Source organism: Phyllobates terribilis, unplaced genomic scaffold (assembly GCF_046119375.1).
Source record: "Phyllobates terribilis strain yellow unplaced genomic scaffold, ASM4611937v1 Scaffold_2760__1_contigs__length_108385, whole genome shotgun sequence".
NCBI lineage: Eukaryota > Metazoa > Chordata > Amphibia > Anura > Dendrobatidae > Phyllobates > Phyllobates terribilis.
Genome location: NW_027365515.1, coordinates 29101 through 50844, shown reverse-complemented (window position 1 = coordinate 50844; position 21744 = coordinate 29101). Strand labels below are relative to the sequence as shown.

General features: G+C 37.0%; 1 pseudogene; it reads right to left on the bottom strand.

Moving 5' to 3' along the window:
• Positions 1 to 18827: 18827 nt before the first annotated feature.
• LOC141247106 (uncharacterized) lies at positions 18828 to 19442 on the bottom strand (annotated as a pseudogene).
• Between the last annotated feature and the right edge of the window lie 2302 nt (positions 19443 to 21744).

Below are 21744 nucleotides of genomic sequence, written 5' to 3'. Positions count from 1 at the left end.
GCCCCGATTTGTGATAAATCGTGTGAATTGGACCAAATTGGGCTCGGTTGGAGAAAAAGAATGAAATTGGCCAAATTGATTCAATCGATCCTCGATATAGTGGAATATCAAGTATGAATATGATTGATATTGGGTGAAATTACGATCAATTGGTTCAATGGGGGTCCGATTGCCCCGATTTGTGACAAATCCAGTGAATTGGACGAAATCGGGCTCGATCGAGTAAAAAGGATGAAATTGGCCAAATTGATTCATTCGATCCTCATTATAGTGGATTATGAAGTATGAATTGGGCCGATATTGGGTGAAATTACGATCAATTGGTTCAATGGGGGTCCGATTGCCCCGATTTGTGCCAAATCGAGTGAATTGGACCAAATCGGGCTCGGTTGGATAAAAAGGATGAAATTGACCAAATTGATTCAATCGATCCTCTATATAGTGGAATATCAAGTATGAATTGGGTCGATATTGGTTGAAATTACGATCAATTGGTTCAATGGGGGTCCGATTGCCCCGATTTGTGACAAATCGAGTGAATTGGACCAAATCGGGCTCAGTTGGATAAAAATGATGAAATTGGCCAAATTGATTCAATCGATCCTCGATATAGTGGAATATCAAGTATGAATTGGATCGATATTGGGTAAATTTGTGATCAATTGGTTCAATGGGGGTCCGATTGCCCCGATTTGTGATAAATCGTGTGAATTGGACCAAATTGGGCTCGGTTGGAGAAAAAGAATGAAATTGGCCAAATTGATTCAATCGATCCTCGATATAGTGGAATATCAAGTATGAATTGGGTAGATATTGGGTGAAATTACGATCAATTGGTTCAATGGGGGTCCGATTGCCCCGATTTGTGCCAAATCGAGTGAATTGGACCAAATCGGGCTTGGTTGGATAAAAAGGATGAAATTGGCCAAATTGATTCAATCGATCCTCGATATAGGTGGAATATCAGGTATGAATTGGATCTATATTGGGTGAAATTACGATCAATTGGCTCAATGGGTGTCCAATTGCCCCGATTTGTGACAAATCGAGTGAATTGGACCAAATCGGGCTCGGTTGGATAAAAAGGATGAAATTGGCCAAATTGATTCAATCGATCCTCGATATAGTGGAATATCAAGTATGAATTTGGTCGATATTGGGTGAAATTACGATCAATTGGTTCAATGGGGGTCCGATTGCCCCGATTTGTGCCAAATCGAGTGAATTGAACTAAATCGGGCTCGGTCTGATAAAAATGATAAAATTGGCCAAATTGATTCAATCAATCCTCGATTGAATCAATATGGGTGAAGGACGAGGTATGAGACCTTTTCATTGTACTTAGTCGAAGACGTTAAGTTGATTAAAGTTAATTTCAATAGGTCACATTTCTAAGCAAAACGCAAAAAATTGCTATAGCAAAATTTTTGCGTTTTGGTTTCTTATATTATAAAAAATGCTAGTGCAAGTGTAACGCGGTAGTCTTGATAACGCAAGAATATTGCGTTTTGTTTTAAAAAAAATACAAAATACCTGCGTTTGGCTATTCCTTCACATTTCTCCTTTCCGTCTCTGTTTTGACCAAAACGCAAAATATTTGCGTTTGAAATTGGAGTGTACGAAGTTAAAATTTGGGGTGTATAAAGCCCCTTCGCTATTTTACCTCTACAAACCAAACGAACCCTAAATAACGATATCTAATTACTTCAACAACTAGTTTTAGTACAATCGGTATCCATGTATCCGACATCTATTGTTATTTTTGTACTAGTGTCAATCTCATCAGCGATGTTTTTTATTGTCTGGATGCAGAAATGGAAGAATATGAGCATGCGACAATCCCCTCTTCTGAAAATCAACAATATAGATGACTGTAACAATAATCAGTAAAAACATTACTATACAAATGCTAATTTAATCACTATAACCTAGACACATAATGAAGTTACACATGCTAATATTATCATAATCTGTATGAAAAACATACTAGAGATAAAACAAAAGATTCAGAAAAAATGTAAATTTGCACCTCCTTTAACCTTTCCAAAAATCTTGCCTAATTACAACTCCTTTCATCAACTAATCAAGTTTCATTTTGAATACTCTAGTAATAATATATGACCTATCCTCTAGTGCAAGATTTATTTTCTTCACAAATCTAGTAACTTTAGGCCACTTTGGATCGCAAGTGAAAGTAATAAAAAAATCAGGACGTCCATAGGACTTACATATTGTCATTCCATCAATATACAACTCGGTTATGTTCCTTTTATTTCCTGTAAAGGATGAAGGCAAATGAAAACACTTTCTGGTGGGTGATGCATCAATATTTCCTTTCCGAACATCTTCAGCAATACCCTTAAAGTTCAGTGACCTGGATTTTTCCAATCAATCCGAAGGTAATTTAGCTTTGTTGATTCAATCATGGTAAAATCATTAACAAAAAATTGTTGAAATAACTTCATGCAAGACATAATAAACTACTCTTCACCGTGTCTTTCTTGGATCCTCAACGCAAAGAACTCTCTTATACTGCACATAAATGTCTTCATTGATAAGGTGTTACCCACATCAATGAGTGCAATATCTATCCTGAGTCCATCCTCCCCATATGGAAAAAACAGTGGGGTATTGTAGATGAAGATACAACAGGTAAATCTTACTTATATGCTCCAACACATGATTCTCTGAGGTCCATGTGAGCTTTCATATCGTCAACTATTATATCAGCCATGTTCTGAAGTCGCATGGAGGTTATACCTTATTTCATTAGTATTTCTTGTATATATGAGTTTCATTCTTAAATTTGTCCGAGAATTAAATGATATTGTATCTCTTTCCAATCTATATGCCTTTGCTAGTAGATTGTGCTCATCTATAATCTCTTTAAGATCATGGACAATCGTAATATCAACAAGGTCTTTTTCATTTGACCTGCATTCATTTCACCATAAAAGTTAGGACTTATCACGAAACAGATTATGAGACAAATATAATATAAGACTAGTGAAAAAAGAACCCTATCCAAAATAAAAAAAACTAATAAGTTGATATATAAAATAAATAACTTAAGGTTTATATACTATTCAATTCGTATGTGTTTATATTAGTACACCAAAATGATATTTAATTGTCACTAACTCACACTATCTTGTTAATGCTCAGTACAAAAAATAAAAATAAATAATAAAAATCAAATAAATTCAAGCATTATAATTCAAAGATTTGATTAACCACAATCACCACTTTATGTTATTAAACTCTTTGTCTATATCCTAAGGTAAAAATTATTATCATGCAAATCACCAAATAAACACTCAAAATAGGTAAAGCCAAATCCCATGATTGACATGTAATTTCTCAGCTTAATTGGTGGTGGCAAACAAAACCTACAACCTCTACTCAAATCATAATCAAACTTATATCAAGAACTCAAACCCTATTCTTAAATCCATCTAAAGCTAATTTGCTACAATAACAATCTAATCCGTCCAAAACCATTAATACAAATACAATCTACACTCAAATGCACTAATCATAAACTGTCTAGAAACTAAAGAGGGGAGAAATTAATTCTTACTCTATTCAATATGAAATGAAGAACTAACCTATGAGCATGGAAGCGGTTTTGTTCTTCATGATCAGTATCACGCATATATAGCTAATTAAATTTAGGCATATACCCATCATTTTGCATCAAAGTTCCTAATATGCGGTAATTATGACCATTTAGCTTGAATGAGTAAGGTTTGTGACCATTATTAAGATTAACCTTTCCATCCGTTGATGTGAATGAGAACATCATGTTGTACTTTCTTATATTTCCAATAAAGTCACTACTTTGAGAATCTTTTTCTCGATAACTTTTTTGAACAACTCCGGGGAGTCTTTAAAAGTGGTAACTCAACCTTCCCTTCTCAGGAACATAAAGAGAATTTTGGGATTCTTGTAGCCTTTGGTTTATCTATCATCTCCTCTTACCACATTATTGTGCCACAATATTTACACTCAAAAGACAAATCATCAATGTAATTATATTCTATATATACACACATATGAGAGTCAGTTTAATAAACATAACATCTATAATACAAGTAATACCTTAGTTAAGGGCTCATCAAAAGAAATGACTTTCACTTAGGTACATACTTTTCATGTTAACTTTTGGAGTGTATTCAAATAATTTGATATGATATAGCAGAATGAGTTTAAATTCTATATATTGATGTCTATTACACCCATAGTATACAAGAAAATAAATAAAGGTATTATATTATTATTTATTTATTTTGCAAAATTAGTTTTTTGATAAAGAATATGTTTGGTTTTTTATATAACTAGCATATGTCCCCTTCATGCACGGGAATATTCAAATATAAAAGTTATAAATAATATTATAAAATTTCTATAGGAGAGTTTATTATGGATGTGAGATTTGATTAAATTGTGAGATTTGATGAGATGATTAATAGTTATTAGATTAAATAGTGACACCTCGTGAATAGTACGACTATAATCTAATAATAGGTATAAACGTAATAAAATGAACGACTCACTTAAATCTAACTTCTATAATGCTAAATAGGAATCATAAATCAAATTATTTTCTTTATAGATCAAACTTTTAAAACTTTTTTTGTAAACTTTATACGTAACTTTCATTCATGTAGTAAATATTTATCATTTTAAAAATGTTTAATATGAAAAGAGTATATTAATATAAAATATTTTATTTTGCTAAAGTTTTTAAAAAAGGTGTCAAAAAACTTAGATTCATTTTTTATATAACATAATATCCAATTGTAGCTTTAGTATATAGGTGATGGATAAAGAAAAAAATTAAAAATTAATAAAGAGAAGAGGGAATAGTATAACAAATAGGGGAAGGACATATAAATATGACAATTCTTTTTGATGCTGCTTTTTTAACTTTCTGACGCAGTGACAAAACCGCCAGTTTAGGGACACACGTAACCGGGAGTTAGTAGCTTGTATAAACCGACAGTTTCTCATACACATCTACCGGCGGTTCTTGGCATGGTAAAACCGGCGGTTTCTGCATCTCACAACTGGCTGTTTCTTGTATATCTCAATTGGCCCACAATAAATCACTTTGGATTATTTTGTTATAGAACATAACATATATATAGTCCTTTTAATTATATTTTAACAAAAAATAATGTGCTTTACTAGCCTATATCATTATCGAGATACGTACCTAATTGATTTTGATTATTGAAGCCTATAACCATTTTTCAATTCATTTAGATGTTATATAACCTATTCCGAGTCTATTTAACAATCATTTGGTAAAATATTATTTAATTTACTACCTAAAGCAAAATCGGATGAATATTGAGGTGGATGTTGTTATATGACGTTGGTGAAATAAAAAACAAAGCTCACACTGAATAATAACAAAGATCATAGTCAAAATAAAACCACAACTCATATAACTAAAACGAGCAAATCCTACACTCGAGACCAACAAAGTTCACAATTAATGTCAACAACGGCCATCGACCAAAACATAAACCAAATCCAAAACATAAACACATACGTTATAATAGTTATATAAAACAACTTCAAACAACTTCATGCTCATCCATAGTTTGGCCGGTTGTAGAAAGGACAAAACTCATCAATTGACTTCATTACTGCATCATGCATCTAATTTGCCCGCTCATACAGTGGTTGATCATCATAAAATGGTAAAAAATACTCATGTACTCGACTGACACTCTGCTTGTCAAGTATAAAATATAAGATGTACTAGGAAAAATAAATATTAAAAATGACAATTTAAGAATGAAAATTCAAATTATTACCTCGTGTGATCTCACATTTGGAGAAGTAATGTAAGAGTGCGTCCTTTCTAAGAACCAAGACATGTACGACCCCTCAGACTTCCATGGCACATTAACGGCGTCACCTATTCCTCGATGGATAGGATATTCCATCCTTGAGAACTCCATATCCAATATCCTTGATCATAATCCACCCTGTATGCCAATGTCCTTGATAGTCTATGAGCTCTAATAGGGTCAATCACCGGTTTTGCGATCTGTTGTGTACGCCCAAATTGGCGCGCCACCCGGTCTGGCATGTAAGGCTCTGTGTGATGCAACAATGATATGACCCCATGGAATAGAGAGGGATGTAATGTCGTGTCATTGAAGTCAAGATGACCGTTTCACATCCAATCAACCTATGCATAAATACATATTGAATTAATTTTAACATTAAGTGTGATTAATTAGGTAATAATTGTAGGATAAGAATGTATTTACATCATTAACGGTCATCCTGTCGAGGATTGCTCGATACCCCCTACTACTTACGGTCTCTCTGGATTCTACAATTTAGATGCCCATGGATATGGAGCATCCTAGGTCCATTCGGATGATTGAAGAGGTCTGAACTGTGGAAAGTACTGATATATCCAAGCCTGTTATTATGGTCAAAATCAATTGAAAATTACGACATGATCATAAGCATATGTGAAATTAATATAGTGTTTTGAAACAGGGTTTACTTGTAGAAGAGTATAGCACATAGATACTAGTCGACACTCAGTCCGTGTACACTCGCCCAAAGACCGGTACAAGTGGCATAGGATTTTTGTCCCCCAATCTAGTTTGTCAACCTTTTCGAGAGGGTTGACATACTCGAAATTTATGTTCTTGAACAATATAATCATAATTTCTACCTACTTATATATGAGAACTATCACATAAATACTAGATCTACATATATATAGCACACTTACATGAAAAATTCCAAAAAGCGGAAATAAACTAATATCATAGCTTAATGTACTTGTATTTGTTGAGAATTGAGAAAAATCGATCAAAATATCTTCCCTCGGTAGGGAAGCATGAAGATCTGCCGGTAGAGAGGTTTGGATGACGAAAGTGGATAGGGTTGAAGAGGAAGAGAGCCAACTCTCGGTTTTTAAAGCCAAGAATTATGTGTGCCAGAACCGGCGGTTCTGAGTATACATAAACCGCCAGTTCCTACGCAACAGATAATGCCGGTTCCTACGCAATAGAACTCGCCGGTTCCTACGCATTACACTCTCCCGGTTTCATGTCGTCAGTAGGTGAGCCCATACCGACTAATGAGAGCGCAAGGATTCCACCACCACAACTTAGGCCAATGCATGTGAAGAAGATTCACCAACTATTCACCTACCCCACTTACCACAAGTAGTATAAATAGAGTTGTAGTTTCATTATTTCAAATCACTTCCAACATTCCTTCACATTTTTGTCTTACTTATTACTCAAAAAATGGATAAGAATAACAACAATCCTTTTTGGTGGAGCAACGAGGTAATGATTAATATTTCATAGTATATTATTGAGCTACATATTTCATGTTAACATATTTACATAGGTAGTTAATCTTGTAATATTTCATTTTAAATCAATCTTGATAAAAAATGAATCTTAAGTAATTTTGTAAATATAGTTGCTAGAAAATGGAAGAAATTACTAGATGACTTAGTTCATATTTCATTGTATATTATTAAGCTACATATTTCATGTCAACATATTTACATAGGTAGTTAATCTTGTACTAGATGAATTATGTAATATTTCATTTTAAATCAATCTTGATAAAAAAAATGAATCTTAAATAACTTTTGTAAATATAGTTGCTAGAAAATGGAAGAAATTACTAGATGACTTAGTTCACATTTCATTGTATATTATTGAGCTACATATTTCATGTTAACATATTTTCATAGGTAGTTAATCTTGTAATAGATGAATTATATAATATTTCATTTTAAATCAATCTTGATAAAAAATGAATCTTAAGTAATTTTGGTAAATATAGTTTCTAGAAAATGGAAGATTTTACTAGATGACTTAGTTTACATTTCATTCTATATTATTGAGCTACATATTTCATGCTAACATATTTCCATAGGTAGTTAATCTTGTACTAGATGAATTATCTAATATTTCATTTTAAACCAATCTTGATAAAAATGAATCTTCAGTAATTTTGGTAAATATAGTTTCTAGAAAATGGAAGAAATTACTAGATGACTTAGTTCACATTTCATTGTATATTATTGAGCTACATATTTCATGTTACATATTTCCATAGGTAGTTAATATTGTACTAGATGAATTATCTAATATTTCATTTTAAATCAATCTTGATAAAAAATGAATCTTAAGTAATTTTGGTAGATATAGTTGCTAGAAAATGGAAGATATTACTAGATGACTTATTTCACATTTCGTTGTGAATTAAGTCTATACTTCATTAACTACCTATGGAAATATGTTAACATGAAATATGTAGCTCAATAATATACTATGAAATATGAATCATTACCTCGTTGCTCCACCAAAAAGGATTGTCGTTATTGTTATCCATTTTTTGAGTAGTAAGTAAGAGAAAAATGTGAAGGAATGTTGGAAGGGATTTGAAATAATGAAACTACAACTCTATTTATACTATTTGTGGTAAGTGGGGTAGGTGAATAGTTGGTGAATCTTCTTCACATGCATTGGCCTAAGTTGTGGTGGTGGAATCCTTGCACTCTCATTAGTCAGTTTGGGCTCACCTACTGACGACACAAAACCGGAGAGTGTAATGCGAATGAACCGATGATTTCTGTTGCGTAGGAACCGGCAATATCTGTTGCGTAGGAACCAGCGGTTTATGTACACTTAGAACTGCCAGTTCTGGCAAACATAATTCTTGGATTTAAAAACCGGGAGTTGGGTTCTCTTCCTCTTCAACCCTAGCCACTTTCATCATCCAAACCTCTCTACCGGCAGATCTGCATGCTTCCCTACCGAGAGAAGATATTTTGGTTGACTTTTCTTAATTCTCAACAAATACAACTACATTAAGGTATGACTTTAGTTTATTTCCACCTTTTGGAGTTTTTTTCTTCATGTAAGTGTGCTATATATATGTAGATCTATTATTTAGGTGACAATTCTCATATATAAGTAGGTAGAAATTATGATTATATGGTTCAAGAACTGAAATTTTGAGTATGTCAACCCTCTTGAAAAAGTTGACAAACTAAATTAGGGGACGGGCATCCTATGCCACTTGTACCGGTCCTTGGGAGAGTGTACACGAACTGAGTGTCGACAAGTATCTATGTGCTATACTCTTCTACAGGTAAACTTTATTTCACAACACTATATTAATTTCACATATGCTTATAATCATGTCATAATTTTCAATTGCTTTTGACCATAATAACATGCTTGGATATATCAGTACTTTCCACAGTTCAGGCCTCTTCAATCATCCGAGTGGACCCAGGATGCTCCCTAGCCATGGACATCTAAATTGTACAATCCAGAGAGACCGTCAGTAGTAGGGGGTATCGAGCAATCCTCGACAGGATGACCGTTAATGATGTAAATACATTCTTATCCTACAATTATCACCTAATTATTCACACTTAATGTTAAATTAATTCAATATGTATGTTATGCGTAGGTTGATTGGATGCCAAACGGTCATCTTAACTTCAATGACACGACATTACGTCCCTCTCTATTCCATGGGGTCTTATCATTGTTGCATCACACAGAGCCTTACATGCCAGACCGGGTGGCGCGTCAATTTGGGCGTATACAGCGGATCCCAAAACCGGTGATTGACCCTATTAGAGCTCATAGACTATCCAGGACATTGCCATACAAGGTGGATTATGATCAAGGATATTGGATATGGAGTTCTCAAGGATGGCATACCTTATCCATCGAGGAATTAGGTGACGCCGTTAATGTGCCATGGAAGTCCGAGGGGCCGTACATGTCTTGGTTATTAGAAAGGACACACCCTTACATTACTCATCCACATGTGAGATCAGACGAGGTAATTTAAATTTTCATTCTTAAATTGTCATTTTTAATATTTATTTTTTCTTCTACATCTTATGTTTTATACTTGACAAGCAGAGTGCCAGTCGAGTACAATACCTTTTACCATTTTACGATGATCAACCACCGTATGAGCGAGCAAATGAGATGCATGATGAGTAATGAAGTCGATTGATGAGTTTCGCCCTTTCTACAACCGGCCAATCTATAGATGAGCATGAAATTGTTTGAAGTTGTTTTGTATAACTATTATAACGTATATGTTTATGTTTTGGATTTGGTTTATGTTTTGGTCGATGGCCATTGTTGACATTAAGTGTGAACTTTGTTGGTCTCGAGTGTGAGATTTGCTCGTTTTTGTTATATGAGTTGTTGCTTTATTTTGACTATGATCTTTGTTATTATTCAGTGTGAGCTTTGTTTTTTATTTCACCAACCTCATTTAACAACATCCACCTCAGTATTCATCCGATTTTGCTTTAGGTAGTAAATCAAATAATATTTTATCAAACGATAGTTAAATAGACTCGGAATAGGTTATATAACATCTAAATGAATTGAAAAATGATTATAGGTTTCAATAATCAAAATCAAATAGGTACGTATCTCGATAATGTTATGCGCTAGTAAAACACATTATTTTTTGTTAAAATATAATTAAAAGATTATATATATGTTATATTTTATAAAAAAATAATCAAAAGTGATTTATTGTTGGCCAATTGAGATATACAAGAAACCGCCGGTTGATGAGATGTAGAAACCGCCGATTTTAACGTGCCAGGAACCGCCGGTAGATGTGTATGAAAAACCGTCGATTTATACAAGCTCCTAACTCCCGGTTACGCGCGTCCCTAAACTGGAGTGGTTAGTAACAGTTACTAGCGGTTACTTTGGTGTTTCATTGGTGTTTGGTGCCTTTTCTCTTGCTTTTGCACTGGTGTGTGCGGTTTCAATTGCTGTACTTCTGATTTGTGTCAATTTCCCCTGCAATTTACTGGTGTGAACGGTGGTACTGGCTGGTGTCTTTTCCCTTCTTTGTGTCAAAGACTGCTGTTCCCGAGATAGTATGTGTTAGTTGAGCTTTGGTAGGAATATTAAAGCTCAATGTATTTCTCTGTGTTTTGATGATAACAAACTAATATGTTTAATCTCTTAGTGTTTTTAAGCCTTCCAGGTCATTTCCATACTTGTAAGGATGCGCTTAAGTCACTTAGAGATGCGCTTGACTGGTCAAAGTCGCGCTTAACACCAAGCGGAGAAATCAAGTTTCGCAAAACGGTGTTTCAATAAATCCTGTCAACGTACAGATGTGAGTGTAGGCGTGCTTCTAAGCCATTGAATATGCGCTTGAAGCAAAAGGAGAAAGTTGATCACGAGGTTCCACTGAAGCTTAGGGTGTGCCAGAGCGCAGGAGAACAAATCTAGACGCTTCGAAGGCTGGTAAAGCGGGAGAGTGCAAGTTGCGTGCACAGGAAGGTGCGAGAAGAACTTTACACTCTTTGTGACGCTACTCCAGGGATCGCCAGCGTGGCAAGAGTTTGTTAGAGCTTAAAGCACACGGATTGCTTATGTGGCGTGGATCAACACATGGAGAACAAAACCAAATCACTCCAAGCCGTTGATTAATTCTGGTGAAGTGATCAAGGCACACGGATTGATGAGGTGGCTATTGCTTAGTCTTCTAGTTTGTTACAAGGAATTAAGCAAGGGTAGCTTAAGGTTTTTGTATAAATAGAGGACTATAGCATTCACTCTAAGGGGGGGGATCAGAGGGATTTCGAAGCTGTAATACAAAGTGAGTAGTTCATAGGGAAAGCTAGGGGTGCTTAGATTGATTACTCAGGTTTGTATTCAGAGAGAGTGTAGAGCCCTTTGTTCTTGAGCTGATTGGTTGTATTGTGAGGAGAAAGCTTACAAGTGAGCTTCTCGTGTTGAAGCAAGAGATTGTAACCCTATTCAATCAATACAAAATTAGTGGTGAGTTTTATCCCGAGTCAATTAGTGGCTTAGGGTTCTCACCTTGGAAAAAACTCTTGTGTTGTGTGCAAATAGAAGTGCGCTTTAATAACTTAAAGCGCGCTTTATTGTCGTCTGACCACTTCCGCACTTAAAGGACATTAGTAAATTCATTACTAAGTGTCCTACATTGGTCAAGCGCATCTCAAGTATCGAAAGCGCAATTCAATACTAGTGAAGCGCATCTAAGGCTTAATGAACCTTAGAGACAAAAGACAATAGCTGATCAAAACACGTATTTTCTACTTTGGTAACGTGTTATTTCCAACAATTGGTATCAGAGCACCAGGTTTGCCTATTTGCACTAATCCTTTTACAGGTTCAAAAGGATTCTCAAGTCTAGAACAATGGCCAGCTTCAACCTCGGTATTTCTCTCGCCAAGCCCCATGTCCTTATTGAAGGCGAACTTGAATGGTGGCTCACTATGACGAAGAACTACATCCAGCAAACCGACTATCAGTGCTGGAAGATTATTGAAAAGGGTGATGAGAAGATCTCCGAGACGGATGACTCAAAATGGGAAGCAAAAGAGTACCAACTTATGGAGAAGAATGCTAAAGCGCGACAGCTCATTCTTAATGCTCTTTCACGGAAAGATATAGACAAGGTAATGTCCCTTCCCACTGCTCAAGCTATGTGGAAAGCTATTATAAACATGCACTCTGGCAGTGATGATATGAAGGACAACCGTATCTTTGAGCTTAATCGCGAGTTTTGCTCCATTCGAATGGGGGAAAATGAGCTCGTCTCTGATTATCATTCTCGGTGTCAAATCCTGTATGACAAAATGCTTTCTGCTGGAATGGAGAAGAAAGCTTGGGAGTATTCTATGGCGTTCATTCATGGAGTGAACTCAAAGTATACAACCCTCAAGCAAATTCTTCTTCAGTCCAAGGAAACCCGAGATTTGCCTATCTCTGTTCTTGCAGGTAAATTTAAAGTGCAGGAAATCAAGAACAACGAGGAAAAGCACTCAAATCAAGAAACAAGAGGGATAGCGCTCAAGCTTTCACGTGTACTCCAAAAGCTTGAAAATGATGACGAAGGAGAAGACGACGATGATAAGGACGTCGCTATGATGACTAAGGTTGTGAAGAAATTCTTCAAGAAACAGGGTGGTTTCAATCAGCGCGATCCTACCACCAAGCAGCGCGACCTCAAGGAGTTCACCTGTTTCAACTGCAACGATAAGGGACACCTTGCTAAAGCATGTCCTCATCTAAAGGTGAATCCAAGCGCAAGCTCCACCGAAATACAACCCCCTCCTAAACAAGCTTTTGTTTCACTCTGGGGTGAATCTGATGGAGATTCGGATGATGGAGCGCAAGCTGGTGTCTGCTTGATGGCTGGTAGTAGATCAGACTCAGACTCTAGCTCTGATGTTGAGGTAACGGATCTTAACTATGAAATCTTACCCAAGCGCAACCTTATCAATCTTTTAAAAGAATTAATGGTTGATCATAAGTCACTAGCTGATGAAGCTAGGGGACTTCTGGATGAACTTAATAGTTCTAAGGAAGAAATAGTTGAGCTTTCCAAGCGCTTACATGACAACCCCACTCTCTTGACAAAATCCTGTGAGCGTTGTCATGAAAGCGAGTTGGAAAGAATCTCTGACTCAACCAAGGATGTAAAGCTCGATCAGATCATATCAAAGCTTGACATTCTTACTAAGCTAGTAGAAGCAAAGTCTGTCCCTCAAACAGGCTTTGTGAAAGCTAGACCTGGATTGGGTTATGACCCCCAGGAATCTTCCTCTAAATCCAGCCCTCCTCTATCAAGTGATTTCTCTTCTAAAATCAAATCACTTGAACAAGACCTAACTGCCTACAAGAGTGAAAACTCTCATTTGAAGGGCAGAATAAAGGTACTTGAGGATCAACCTTTAGAAACCAAACAGTGGTTTCATGGGGCAAAAGCGCATCATTTGTATAAGAAACAAGCGCATACCCCAACTAAGCCCTATAAGCCAATGGCTAAATCCAAGGGCAAGCGTCAACGTTATCAACGTTCACATGTTGACAACGGTTGCGCTTTAAAGCACATAGGTGCGCTTCGTAAAGCGCGACCTCATATCGTGCTTGATCTTAATGATCCTAGCTATTATGAGCCTGTTCATAAACAAGCGAGTCAATAGCTATGGACAATGTTCCCACGAAGTGTGCGCTTCGTAGGGAACATAGAAATTGATCTTTTTCTATGCAGAATGAAATGAAGAGTAGAAGATTCATGTTTAGCGATTGTTTGTAATGAGCGATCCACTACGGCTACTCTCATTTCAACATAAGGAAGAAGCACAAGACTTCTTCAGGGCAAAAGGCAAGAAAAGATCACGAGACATACCAGTACACCATTCATGCTTATATCTCGGTGTACACTTTCTATGTGATCATTTGAAGCGCAAGATCATCAAGCTTGACTATATATCTTCAGAAGGGCAAATAGCGAATATCCTACACAAGCGCTTGACCGATAGACTTTCTTAAACTTCCAGGTTCAATTCGGTTTCGTGCAACTCCATTAGCTTAAAGGCAATGGCACTTTAAGTATTTCCTCTATTTGACTAGAACTAGCAAGCATAATATCAATGTTTGAACTTTAGTAGCATGCGCTTAAATGATTAAATCATCTCATTCTGTGTAGTTGTTTATCAAACGGATTGCGCTTCTAAGGTATCTTCCTAGTTTAGCTCGATTTGATATAATCTCAGTCAGTGCATGCTCTTCATTGCCAAAAACGTGACAATGGTGATCGTCTTTCTACCCATATTACATGCCTAAGAAATGATCCATTGCATAGGTGTCCCTAGCCTGACTAGATGTAACGCTTCTCTCGTCCTTTATTGAGCTCTACATTAGAGAAGTATTCATTTGGTGACAAAAAGCCTCAATTACCATGCTACATGTATATGCACATACGATTACATATTACTTGAGTGATTGAATGCTGTAATGTCCCCAACTTGAAATGTGCATTTCCCGTTCATTTTACTATCTGCATAGTGGCTGGTAAGTTTGACACTGGACATCACATACATACACGAAGATAGTTACATTCGACATTGAGCTTCATCACTATCATATTCAAGCTTCTTGCCGTCGACCAAGAGCTTGTGGCTCAGAACCTTTCTCAGTTTGGTGATCATAAAGGTACTGTGGCCATGATTATCGCTGATTGTGCTTCATGCACAGGGCGAAGAGACTTCATCAAATCTCCCAAGAAGAAAGCACATCTAGAGACGTTGTTATGTACTTCTGGTAAGGGAAAAGGTTGCGCTTAAACATAAAAGTCGCCACCCCCTCCAGGTTTGTTGACCTTCATGTTTGTCTCAATGTGATACATTTGTCTCTCCCCTGCATCTCCCCACTCACAGAGCGGACCAACAAGAATCAGCGCATGTGATGAAGTTCTCTAGTTGATTAACGACTTTGTTGTTTGTGTGTGGTGGTTGCGCTTATAAAGCGTATTTGCTGGGCTTCTTACTCTCTACTATGTTTATTTGTATTCTGAACTAGTCTCCCTAGTATTCCGACCCTACTTTTGGCAGTTTGGAAATTACTAAGCATGCACTTGACTTTTATATCTCTGAGAGTCTTGCTAATGTGATATTTTCTTTGCCTTCTCTGTTTGATTCTTTCACTATCTCAGTATTATTTTGATCTTAACCTAGAGAAGCGCACCTGCTAACTTTCCGACTGTATGATTACGCTTGAATTTTTCGATGATGTCAAAAAGGGGGAAGAAAACAGGTACATCCTTCTTTGATTAAGGGGGAAGTTTGAGACCGTGCTTGAACTTAGGGGGAATTCGAAATCTGTCGATAAGGTACTTGGTAAGATACTTCGACCTATTTCCGAATCTGTGTATATGATTAAATTGATGTTTGTTGTCTTCAATTTCATCACTAATGAAAGTATATGAGCTTACCTGTTATATAGTTTGTCATCATCAAAAAGGGGGAAATTGTTAGTTGAGCTTTGGTAGGAATATTAAAGCTCAATGTATTTCTCTGTGTTTTGATGATAACAAACTAATATGTTTAATCTCTTAGTGTTTTTAAGCCTTCCAGGTCATTTCCATACTTGTAAGGATGCGCTTAAGTCACTTAGAGATGCGCTTGACTGGTCACAGTCGCGCTTAACACCAAGCGGAGAAATCAAGTTTCGCAAACGGTGTTTCAATAAATCCTGTCAACGTACAGATGTGAGTGTAGGCGTTCTTCTAAGCCATTGAATATGCGCTTGAAGCAAAAGGAGAAAGTTGATCACGAGGTTCCACTGAAGCTTAGGGTGTGCCAGAGCGCAGGAGAACAAATCTAGACGCTTCGAAGGCTGGTAAAGCGGGAGATTGCAAGTTGCGTGCACAGGAAGGTGCGAGAAGAACTTTACACTCTTTGTGACGCTACTCCAGGGATCGCCAGCGTGGCAAGAGTTTGTTAGAGCTTAAAGCACACGGATTGCTTATGTGGCGTGGATCAACACATGGAGAACAAAACCAAATCACTCCAAGCCGTTGATTAATTCTGGTGAAGTGATCAAGGCACACGGATTGATGAGGTGGCTATTGCTTAGTCTTCTAGTTTGTTACAAGGAATTAAGCAAGGGTAGCTTAAGGTTTTTGTATAAATAGAGGACTATAGCATTCACTCTAAGAGAGGAGATCAGAGGGATTTCGAAGCTGTAATACAAAGTGAGTAGTTCATAGGGAAAGCTAGGGGTGCTTAGATTGATTACTCAGGTTTGTATTCAGAGAGAGTGTAGAGCCATTTGTTCTTGAGCTGATTGGTTGTATTGTGAGGAGAAAGCTTACAAGTGAGCTTCTCGTGTTGAAGCAAGAGATTGTAACCCTATTCAATCAATACAAAATTAGTGGTGAGTTTTATCCCGAGTCAATTAGTGGCTTAGGGTTCTCACCTTGGAAAAAACTCTTGTGTTGTGTGCAAATAGAAGTGCGCTTTAATAACTTAAAGCGCGCTTTATTGTCGTCTGACCACTTCCGCACTTAAAGGACATTAGTAAATTCATTACTAAGTGTCCTACATTGGTCAAGCGCATCTCAAGTATCGAAAGCGCAATTCAATACTAGTGAAGCGCATCTAAGGCTTAATGAACCTTAGAGACAAAAGACAATAGCTGATCAAAACACGTATTTTCTACTTTGGTAACGTGTTATTTCCAACACCTATGATGACTCAGACCTAGATTCACAACCATTCACTAAACAAGAACAAGTGTTCTTAAGTTGGTGTTCTAACTTGTTCAAGAACAAGGAAGAACAAAGAGAAAAGAGAATGGGGTTTGAGAAATCAGAATGGATAGATGCTTGATGATGATTTACTCACTCTACACCAAGCACCTTGGACTTAACCTCAACGCAATGGTAAGATGAGATAAAACACAACAAACTTTAACTCAACATAAAGGGAGATTGTACAACCCTAAACACCGAGAGCTTCCCAAACATTCATGCTCACACAGTCAAGATTACATGAACAAGATACCTAGGCAACAAGGGACAGATTCAATCTGCAAACTACACTAAGCTACACTAAGGTTTTTGGCCGTTGAGAACACATAGGTTTCAATTCAATCAAAGACCCTTTTGGTTAGGTCATTTTTGGCTTTTATACCTCCAATGACCAAGGCCTTCTACCAGCTGAAAACTTGACGAAATAGGTCCAAAATACCCTTAGTAAGGTTCCTTACAAGAGTTAGGGAAAAGGGGTAGAATTGCACACTTTTACAAACTATCCGAGTAAGGTGTAAAGTTGTGATAGTTTCACAAAAGTGACATGTGCAGCCTTGATCTTGATCTTGGATGGCCTTGATGTCTTCATTGGATTTGTTGGGAATGTTCACCTCTTCCACATAATAGAAGGGTTGAGGCAATGGGTTCCATTTGATGTGTTGAATCCAAACCCAAAGTTGCCTTCATAACTTGATCTTCTATCTTCTTAGCCATAGCCCTAGTGATTGGTCCTTTGTTTGTTGGGCTTAGGGATGCTCCTGCATCACTTACGACCGCAACCGAGAAAGGAGTAAGATGCTCATAGAAGAATGCCAAGGAACGTTACACAATGTAACCCGGAAGCGTCCTTCCAAGACCCTTTAATGTACCCCGGAAAATCCATTCCGAGACCCTTTAACGTACCCCGGAAAATCCATTCTGAAACCCTTGTTTCTGAAACTTCAACTTATAAACATTATACATTTAACAAAGAATCAAATCATAGAACAAAACTCATCAACCAATATGGGAATACTTAGAAAGGTATAAACCCGATCTAAAGCTGAGCAAGTAAAAAAAATTGACTGAAATTCCCGAGACTCCAAACGGAGTTGCACGTTATTACTCCGGAAACCACAATCAACTACCTAAATCATATATACAACAAGTTGATATTTAATCAAACCCTCTATTGATTTCATCCAAATCCAAGCTTTATATATAAAACAGAATGGGCAATTCAACACATTTACAAGTTGAGGAGTCAAAACCGGACTCGTCTACATCAACCCCAATTTGGTTGAGCGCTATAGATCATGAATTGAAATACATACCTACCACTAAGTTACAATAAACCATCCTAATGATCATCTGTAAGAGGATAAAAACTAAATCAAAGTTTAAAGATCTTATGGAACAAGGATCAAGGGCTTGCAAGAGAAGAGATAAAATCTGGGAAATGGTAGAGCTGAAAATTTGGAAATAAGCTGAAATGGCGAGGTTGTGTGTGGGGATATGGATAAGAATTACTAAGGTCATTTAGGTTTTACATATATATATGTAAGGAAATGGGTTAAATTGGGCTAGTTAGGCTTTTACAATATTGGCCCAATAACTTAATCCAACCCAGCACAAAACAAAATGAGCTACTGATTTCGGTCATAAAGGAGAAAAAAACTGAAATTCTACTAATACATATACAATAAATATCATAAGTGTATATTGTTATATAACTTATTGAGATTAGGAATATCACATACCCCATCCTTAAAAGGAGTTTTGTCCTCGAAACTAGATAAAAATAACTCATGATAACGCTCCCGCATGCTCGTCTCAGTCTTCCATGTAGCCTCCTCGACTCCATGATGAGACCATTGAACTTTTAATAAAAGTATTACCTTTGTCCTCAACTATTTTGATCGACGCTGTAAAATTGCCACCAGATACTCTTCATAGGTGATATTATCAGCAGTCTTAATCTCATCAGAGATAATGATATGACTAGTATAATCTACATACTTCCGCAACTGAGATACGTTAAAATCATTATGAACTCTAATCAAAGATGGAGGTAACACCAAACGGTAAGCTAGCTCGCTGACTCTCTATAAGATATCAAAAGGACCTATGTATCTCGGGCTTAGCTTCCCTTTCTTTCCAAATTAGAAGACTTCTTGATTGAAAGGCACCTTAAGGAGTACATGGTCACCAACTTCAAACTCTAAAGGGCGACGTAGTTTATCAGCATACGACTTTTGACAACTCTGTGCAATCAGCAATCTCTCTCGAATCACCCTGATCTTTTCCTTCATCTCTTGGAGCATGTTAGGCTTGGTCCCGATGGAATCAACATAGTCATCTCAACAAATTGGTGAGCGACAACGTCAACCATAAAATGCCTTGTAAGGTGCCATCAAAATAGATGCATGTCAATGGTTGTTATACGCAAACTCCACTAATGGCAACTGAGTTTCCCAATCTGATTTCCAGTCAAGTGCACATGCTTGTAACCTATCCTCAAGTGTTTGAATAGTTCTCTCTGATTGGCTATCGTTATGCGTGTGATAGACTGTACTAAAACATAGTTGGGTTCCAAGAGATTCATGAATTTCTTTCCAGAACCTCGAAACAAAATGACCATCCTAATCAGAAACAATTGTATTTGTGACACCATGCAGTCTTACCACCTATCTAATAAACATCTATGATATTTTCTCAAGACCCCAAGTCTCCCGAATACCAATAAAATGAGCTGACTTAGTTATCCAGTTAACAATCACCCAAATGATATCTACACCCTCCTGGTCCTGGGTACTCCTATGACAAAGTCCATGGAAATGTCTTCCCATTTCCACTATGAAATCCGAAGTGGTTGAAGCATTCATGCGGACCTTTGGTGCTCAATTTTTACATGCTGACAAGTCAAACACTTAAAAACAAACTCTACCACGTCATTCTTCATGTTGGCCCACCAATAGAGTTATTTAAGATCCTTATACATCTTACTTATGTCTGGATGCACGTGATAAGGGGTTGCATGAGCTCCCATGATTATGGTATTTCTCAAGCCTCATCAATCAAAACACATAGACATTTCCTAAATCTCAAAATTCTGTCCGCGTGCACTAAGAACCTTGGTGCCTTACCATTGAGACCTCATCCCGGATTTGAAGTAGCAATGGATCTTTATCTTGACCTTTTTGGATCGATTCAAATAACAAAGATTGAATTTCCAGCATGCTTAGCTTACCATGCATACCCGGGAGCTGAATCTCGATACCATTTCTGATCAAGTCTTGTTGCAAGGCTAGTTGTATAGTCAACTGAGAGAGAATATGCTCCTAAACTTACTCTCTAGGTCATAGTCCTTAATCCACTCGAACCATCTCAGCTGCCTCATATTCAACTCTTTCTAGGTTTGTACTTCAAACTCTTATGATCAGTGTAAATCCGGCAAGTTATCCCATAAATATAGTGACGCCAATTCTTCAATGCAAAAACAACAGCTGCCAGTTCTAGGTCCTGTGTTGGATAGTTAGTCTCATGAGACTTCAACTAACAAGAATCATATGCAACGACTCGTCCATTTTGCATTAGTACAATCCTAAACCCTGTCTTGAAGCATCACTATATATTGCAAACCTGTCAGTACAATGAGGTAAAGTCAAGACTGGTGCAGTTGTCAATATTTTCTTAATCTCAACAAAACTCCTCATACAAGAGTCATCCTATTCAAACTTCTGGGTATTACGTAAAAGGTTAGTTAGTGGCTAGGAAATACGGGAAAACCCTTCCATAAACCTTCTCTAATATCATGCCAAACCAAGAAAACTTCTAACCTCTTTAACATTCTTTGGAGACTGCCATGCAAAGACCGCTTCAATCTTCTGAGGATCAACCTTGACTCTCTCAGCTGAGATGACGTGACCAAGAAAGGTAACTTCCGACATCCAGAAATCACACTTGGACAATTTAGCATACAACTAATGTAATCTAAGTCGACCAAATATCAAACTTAAATCTTCAGCATGCTCTTCCTGACTCTGAGAGTATATCAAAATATCATCAATAAAGACAACAACAAACAGATCCAAATACTCTATGAACACCCGGTTCATCAGCTCCACAAAAACAGCAGGGGCATTAGTCAAACCAAAAGGCATCACCACAAACTCGTAATGGTCATACGTCGTACGAAAAGATGTCTTAGAAATATCTCCGTCTTTGATCCTTAACTGATGATATCCCTATCTCAAGTCAATCTTAGAAAAGACCGAGGCACCATGCAACTGATCCAACAAGTCATCAATTCTCGAGAGGGGATACTTGTTCTTTATTGTAAACTTGTTCAATTCTCTGTCGCTAATGCATAGGCTCATAGATCCATCCTTCTTCCTGACAAACAAGACAGGTGCTCTCTAAGGCGATGCACTAGGCCGGATATACCCTTTCTCAGCTAATTCCTCTAGTTCCTTCCTTAACTCCTTCATTTCTACAAGTGCCATCCTGTATGGAGCCCTAGAAACTGATGTTGTACCCAGTTCTTGATCAATATTAATATCAACCTCTTGATGTGGTGGCAAACCAGGCAACTCATCCGGAAATACGTCGGCATATTCTCGCACT